Source organism: Opisthocomus hoazin, chromosome 6 (genome assembly GCF_030867145.1).
Source record: "Opisthocomus hoazin isolate bOpiHoa1 chromosome 6, bOpiHoa1.hap1, whole genome shotgun sequence".
In the NCBI taxonomy this organism is placed as follows: domain Eukaryota; kingdom Metazoa; phylum Chordata; class Aves; order Opisthocomiformes; family Opisthocomidae; genus Opisthocomus; species Opisthocomus hoazin.
Window position 1 is genome coordinate 39,118,642 of NC_134419.1, and position 8,138 is coordinate 39,126,779.

Consider the following 8,138-nt stretch of genomic DNA (forward strand, 5'->3'; position numbering starts at 1 on the left):
TTTGTCATGAAGGTCTGTAAAAAGGAAAAAAAAAAAAAGAACAAACCCCCAATTTTCTAAAAAACCCATGCAAACAAAAACAACAAAAAAACCAAAATAATAATTAAAAAACCCTACAAAAATAAAACTCCAAGTCCCATCCCTCCCCGCCACCTGAACGGCAGACGTTTGACGCTCCTCTTTCACTCTAGGGTTTTGTTTCCTTTCTGTTTTGCACTACAATGGGATGGCGGTACTGGAGAGGATTGGATGCCAGCTCCACCCCTGTCGCCTCCTCCTCCTCCCCCCCTCCCAGGTCCTGTCTCTGGGGAGCAGTGTGGACAAGTCACATCTGACAAAGTTACCAAACACATCAGTCGACAGAAAAGCACTCTGAGTCAACAAACGTTTTCCATGTCACTGGTTGGCAAACAAAGAAAACAAGCCCAGCTGCGCTCTAACTGCGCTGTGTGGTGGAAAGGAAAGTGTGAGGCTTCATGTGGGCCCGCTGATTGCCCTCTGGACAGCTGAGACTGAGATGGACAAATTCGGGATTGGCTGGGATTACTGCTTGGTTCCCTAGCCCTTAGCCGTCGCTCCTTTCACCTTAACCCCTGTGCCCGCGACGACTCCCTTCACCCACATCCCAACTGTCACAAGGTTAGGTATGCCCAACGCCCGTTCTCCAGACCCCCACCACTGGTGACAACGCCCCATTGTCTGTGCCCAGCACCCAATTTCCTAACCACTACAGTCTTGCTATACGGGCCCCCTTCGATTCCCAGTCCATCGGCTCACACACCCACCCCACTAATTGATAGGGACTCCATTCAAATCCATGTGCCTGCATCCTACCAGCCAGTCCCAACATACAGCCCCACCTTTGCATCTTCAACCCTGTATTGTGCACCCTAATATTTACCCCCTATCCCAAGCGCTCACCTGATGATTCTCTAGGGATGCTCTGCTCTTTCTGGTTCCCAAGTAACTGGCAAACACTGTTCTGCAAAAGGCTAACTGTCAATAGAAATGCTTATTACTCCTGTATCGTCAGCAAACTCATAAACTGTTCCTTGCACCAACACTTCCTAAAGAAATACTCAAAGAGAACACGAAGGCAGCTCTAGTCTGTCCCCAGGGCATCAAGCCTGCCAAAGTAGATCCTTGGTGTTTTAGAGAGGTTTCAGATAAAACTCGTGGGCTACTGTCCACGGACAAAGACAGGATTGAGAATCAAACCCCCGAAGGGCATAAAAGTGAACAGCGGAGCAATCTGTACAGCCAACTTTATGTATAAAATCCAAAGTTCCCAGCCTCAGAGGAGATACGGTTGTGGACTCGGTATTCTGTCTCCAAGTTTGACTTGTATGTATGAAATCCATCACCAGTAAACAGCTGCGTTGATCCCAAAGGCCCCTTTCACCTAACACTTTTAGCCCTTGCATGGCTCTAGCTGATTATAGGTCTGTGTCTTCTTTAACGGGATGCCCAAATGAGAAGGGGGGGGGGGGGGGGGGATGTTTACACAGAAGATATAGAGCTAAAATCTGTTCCTGTACAGAATAAAATCAGAGAGGTTACTCCTGATCTATTACAAGTGTCATTCTGCATGTCTTACCTCTGAGTAACCTGCTGCAAACAGCAGGGTTGGTACACTGTCGCCGAGACCAGAATTTGGCCCTTTATCTCATCTTATTCTATACGAGAAGAAAATTCTGGGTAATTTTTAAAAATTTACTTTCCTCGCTCCTGTTTTCCTCCACAGACACCAGACAGTTGCTGGACCCTGTTAGGAAAGTCTCCCTTTTAGTCTCTTGGTACAGCCCTTGCTCTGCTGGTGTCACTTGGCAGGTGGTCGGGGCAGAGGCAGCAAATCCCAGGACCACCAAGGAGAACCTCCGGAGGAGGCCGGAGACGAGGAGGCTCTCAAGCCTGGCACCTGCAGCCCAGGGGCACCTCGAGAGAAGCTAGCAGCTCAGAAATGCTTGGTGTTTTCATGGCGATCTGCTAAACTTGAGACACAAGCTAGGGTATGAAAGCAGGATTTGGCTGGCTCACTCATGGCTGGCTTGACTTGACCCTCGGAGGGCCAAATCCGTTGTTGGTGCAACTCCACTGGTAAAAGAGGATTTCCACCAGGCATTGGATTGGCCTGGAAAGTCCGTAAGTACAGCATGTAGTTTGACCAGGAAAATTCAAAGGAGAGCAGAATTACGCAAAGGACTGGGCAGTCTAATCCTCTTCCACCGCCATCTGTAGACCCCCATGCGAATGTACTGAATTACATTTGCCAAAGAGTTTCTTGTGCTGGTTGTTTTGATTGACGGTGGATGCATTGTAAAGCAGTATTATAGCTAAAGTCTAGTAGCTGACACAGGGATTTATGTGGTGATATTACGCAGAAGAAAACCATCAATATTCATATAGATTCCATTAGACTGGACTATGCAGGAAACGCAAAAATTCTACCAATTATTTAATATTATGTTATTTGCAAAAACAATTGCTGCTTTGTAGGAAGATAATATGTGTAATGTGAAGGCAATTCCTCTTGTATATAAGTTCATCTCCATCTTCATCATAGTAGCTATTAAAACAGCCTCGTCTCATCCTGTAGATAAGGAACACGCTGTCTGTACTGTGCAAGTCTCGTTGTGCTCACTGAAAACAAAACAATGTGTTCAATAAAGCACAGCACAAATCCAGAACCTGAGGGAACAGCCAAACCTTGGAAGGAACCCTTCCCCAACAGGCCAACAGTTGCTTCGTTGTTGGTGGCTTTTTTTTTTTTTTAATTTTCTTTAAAAAGTTTTACAGGAAAAAAATGAAAAAGAATTGGAGGAAGAATCACTATGCAAAATCCAGTGAAGTCTATGATTCGCGTCTCTCTCCTCCATTCCCCTGTCTCTTCTCTTTCTCCCGTTTCTTTCTCACACCTCCTTTCCATTCCATTTCTATCCCTCTCTCTTTTACTATTCTTCATTCGCAATGTACTTTTCTACCCTGAGAGGGAACAGCGTTACTGATACAAGAGCAGGTATCTGGGACCTCCAGCTCCCTGGTTCTCCTCGTGGCTCTGGAGAACCTTTGCCAAGTCCAGTCCCCTCCATGCCTCAGTTCCAATCTTCTGCAAAATGGAGGCAACAATAGTTCCTAGTTCATGGGGCGATGTGCAGCGGAATTCATTAGCACTGGCTCCGTGCTTTGAGATCCTGGAAAGAAAATTCTATCAAAGTGTTAAATATTATTCTGAATAATAATGAATGTTTCCATTACATTTCTCTCTCATCCTTTTTCTCACAAATCCTTCTTAATTTCTTTATTCTTCCTCCTTAGCTCTCCCTTCATTCCTTTCTTCTCCTGTCATTCTTAGCTCTGCTGCTTCGTTTGCTTTATCTAATGGACCCAGCAGAAATCTCGTGTGACTGGATTTCCTCCTGTCACCATTTTTTCATGGGGGAAGAATCTCGTGAGTTCTCAAATGCTGTGCTTCGCTGGAAGCAGCTGGGACCGTGGCATTCAAAACTGGGCAGCACTTTCAAGTCCTGTTCTCTGAAGCTCCTGCGTCCTTTAGGTCCGACGGGGTGTGGGGCAGGACGGGGGGAGGTTTGCCCAGGGCAGATGCATTAAAGCTGCCGCCCTGTTACACCCCTGTGACCTGTAAATCTGTTGGGGAGGGTTGGTGGCGATGAGCCCTGCTGTGGCTGCATGCTTTCTGACCCGTCGGTAGCGATGATTCAAATCCGGAGGAAGACTTCAGATTTAATCGCAACACGAATGTGAGGATGTGAAACAAACAACAAAAGGAAAGCAAAAACCCCTGCACCTCTTTCTCCTCTGCAGTGTATAATTATATATGCACATAAACATTTTCCTAAAGGAATTTTTGGTTTGCTGAACCCCACCCTCTCGTCCCTAAGGAAAAGCACCCCTCTGGAAAAGAAATGAGAATCGTAGCTGCCGCCTTCGGCACTGACAGAATAAGGGCATCTGAGGGACCCCACCAACACCACAGCGTGCTCCTCGGCTGGGCCCGGGACGCTGGCAAACTGGCACAGCGGGAAGGAGGGACCAAACGGTGACAATTACAGAACTGACAACAAACCCAGCTGTAAGCAGCTCTGCGGATGCTCTTCAGGCCAAGCAGAGATGAGACAGCAGAGGGGAGGGGGCCGGTGCCAGGGTCATATCCATTCTAGGCTGCTGCAGCCACTCTTGGCTTTTCCTCATCACTTCAGTTCTGTTTGACTCTTTTCTTTTCTCTTCTTGTGCACATGAGAAATAAAAACAATTTTTTTTTTGTATGTCATTTTTGTGGCTTCTGGCTTGTTTCTCTTTCCCTCCCTTTCTCCCTCGCTCTCTCCCTCAGCGCTTCCCTCTCCAGTGGATTCCCCCGAGGTCTCCAGGACGTTGCGTCGGTGCACCTAGCACCCTTCAGGCACGGTGTAACCAACACTGAGATTGCTTGTAACAACCGCCACACCACGTGACGCAAGGCACCACGCATGCTTGCAGCCCCTCACAGCGCAGTCCAGCCTCGGAGCCCCCACCGGCCCCCAGCCCTCCCCTGCCCATTGCCGCAGGACTCCCGCTCCTGCTATTTCACTCAGCTGTCTCCCAACGATCCGTAACGCAGCGGGCGTCCCTGGGGAGTTCAGAAAATCAGAACGCTGTTGGGCAGCCGCAATGTCAGACAGATGGGGGTAACCCAGAGTCCCCTTCCCCTGCGCCTGTCTCCTCACTGGCCCGACCGCGGAGGATTCCACGTCCTCAGACGCAGCCCCGATGCTCCATCAGAGCGCTGGGGGGGCTGGGGCGAGGTCTTGGGAAAGGGAGGGGGGCTGACACCCCCCAGCTCTCACCCCCTCTTCCCTGCTACCTCGCTGTTAGCTTCACGAGAGGAATTCTGTTAGCCTGGTGGTGTACTGCAGCTTGCTCTCGCTTAATCTCTAGCTGTCTTGGTCAACCGGGGGGCAACACCAAACGCAAAGTCATTAACAACCCATTCTCCAAGCTACTCATCGCCCGCCTAACAGACAGCTCGGCACTATATCAAGGTATGCTATAAACATACCAAATACTGAGGTATTCACTCCATTTTTCCTCAGTGAAGCATTAATTCTCCAGGAAGTCAGATGCAGTTTAAGGTCACAGAGGCGGGGTAAAAATGTAGCAAGGAGTCAGGCTTGGCTAAATCAATTTTGCTTCTACAATTTTTAGTAATTTAAAAATATTTTCACAACAGCTCATGAAAGCTCATGACAGCGGGCCACACTTTCTGCTGGTGCATGTGTATCTTCAGGAAAGCCTGTGCTGTCATGAAATCAAATGCTTCCACGCAGCTTTTGCTCGTCAGAGTTTAAACATTGCCTTTTGTTCCAGTTTATATTTTTCCCTTGCAGTATTAACAGAATAGGTTGAAAATCCTCCAGCAGGGCATTTTCCATAAGTGAAAGTCAATTTGCTGAAATCCAAACAGTCTGTAAAAGCAATCCAATTTTCACAACACGGCACCAAAACTGCCTGGCAACTGTCTTGCAGTCGGAGACCCCGCGTTTCCAGGGTCCGTGCCTGCGCGACAGGCGGGCCTGGGATGGGATGCAGGGACAGGCTTCTGCTCGAAATCAGAACAAAACCGGATTCCAAAATTCTGAAACCTTTCATGCGTCAGAATGACCCTTCTCTACTGAAGTTTAGGTGATAAGAACCAAGCAGTGGATTAATAGATGAGATCCTGGATGTTAAACTGACTACTCGCTGTCAGAGGTGAAAGACGGGCTAAGAATCAACAGACAGACGCGCTGGAAGAAAGCAAAACAGATTTTCAAAATTCATCCTGGTAAAATAACCTTAGAAGAAAGATATAGAAGCTAGCATGATCACCCCATTTCCATCACACTTCATACAGCCCAGAGAACCGCACCCCAACATTCCTCCATAAGTCTCCCTCACAGTTCAACTACAGCAAAACTTTTGCAACTTCCAGTAAATTATGTATCTTGCAAAAAGAAATACGGTCACGAAAGAGCTATCTCGAGCATTCCAGCTAGTAGTATGTTGCTTTAGTAACCCTGCATAATCAGTGGGAGATCTCAGTGTGAAAATGCTGTGTGATAAAACTAGAAAGAGCACCACAGTCTGTCTCCTAATGAGGAAAATGATATTGTAAGAGATTATGCAACACTAAATAAAGAAATCCTCTTTATAATTACTCTGACAAGAAAAATAAAGAGAAGTTTGAACATTCAGAAGTGATGACAACCTTCTTTAAAAATAAATACATTCTTTAATGAGGGTAGGCAAGGAAAGATAATACACATCTGAAGGTATTAATCGAGCTAGCAGATGAATTTACGGGACACACAATCAGTGCTGAAAAACTGTAAGGACCTGGGGACTGGCCAGGATGGAAGAACAGCAAACGTGGCACCAATGCCTGAAAGGAAAAAAATTGATCCTGAAAACGATTATCTAGTAAATCTACACAATGGTGTTTGTATCCAAAGGAAAAGACTTTAAAATATTAAGGGAAGGATCAGCTCACTGAACACGTAGCCGTTAATGAAGATATGCATAGTAAACAGTCTGTACGTAAACTCTTCTCTGCTTCAGAAAAAAGCCGGGAATGGCCTCGGTACAGTTAACTTACGTGATGCAGGAGCTGTCTGCAGTGAAGCGAAGGAAGTTTGTTAGAGCCTCTATTGCCAGCTCCTCGTACTTGAAAATCATGAACCAAGTGCACACAAAAATCACGAGATTGACTGGAAATCATGTAATTTGTATATAGCAGCAGATACCATTTTGTATATATGCATATTTATATACATGTATATAAAATAAAAACAAAAGAACTTTTGACTTCTAATTTTAGTGTTCTCAAGACATCTACAGCTATGTTCTTTATTGTACCCAACCCATCACGAGAGTCACCAGCTGACTTCTTTTAGTGCAAAGTGAGCGTCTCACTGCACTGCAGGGACCCAGCGGCCTGGTGCTTTGGGAAGCAGCTCAAATGCCACAAGCCCTGGAAACGGCCCTGTAGCTCCTGGCAAGGCTGACAGAGCTGGTCTGATACCAGCGCCTGTCAAAGGCTTGGGTTTTTTCCTGCCTTCTGCTGTGTGACATTTTGGGGGAAGCTGCCCATTCAAAGCATGTTTATCATTGCAGGTTCGGAACTCTACCTGCAAATTCGCTGTGCAGCAGCTGCTTGGAGAGGACCTTTTCCCACCGTTCCTTATCCCCGCAGCAGGAGAACTCCCCATGCCAACACCCCTGCCTCCTGCCACCTCTTCCTTCGAGATCCCACTCAACGCCTTGCCAGTTCTCCTGCCCCGGGCACGCCCCTCGCGTGGAAAACACGGACCCTCTGCAAACCCCCTTCCTTGTTCTCTGCCCCGTACCCCCTCGGGTATAAACCCTCCCCTGTTCCATGTCACGCTCACCAGGGAGACCATCCTGCACCCCACGCTCCCTGCTCGGGCACCACTGCCCTCCTCGCACTCCCCTTTCCCCCCTTGCCCAGAGGACCTCCTCCAGCCCCGCTCTCCTCTGCTGCTCTCCGCAGCCCCCGCACTGCTCCGACAGCAGCGCTGGCTTCAGGACAGAGGACACGTCCACCTCCACTGCAGGCAGCCCAACTTTCTGCTGCCGGAGTCTGTAAGTAAATGCCGACCGGCTGAAGCTGAACGCGCCTGTGGCTCCCGTCCCTGGGAGAAAAACTGCAAGGGACTGTCTCGACGCAGTGCAACGCATGGCCGGGCTCTCACCAAGAGCGACGCGCTAGTCTTTGCTGAAGGATAAGCTTCCTGTTATGAAACATAACAAAAAAGGCTTCGCTTCTAAATCGTCTCCTTTCAAAACATATTATTTGCATCAGAATTACTCTGGCTTTGCCCCTGTGCCTGTTCAAAAGGCGACGTATCATCCTGTTTTAGAGAGACACACCGGCAGTGAGACCCTGCAAACATCATACCTCTCAGCCTGAGCCCAGTTTCAAGCACGCCCTGTTGAATGCTTACAAAAGGAAGACGAGCAAAACCTACACAGACAGCCCAAAGGGTGCCAGACTGAACAGTGCGAAATGTCACACAGCTATAGTACCTCTGTGTATGGAAGAAAGCAGCATTTTTCCTCCATGTCAGCCTCCATCAGACTGCAGT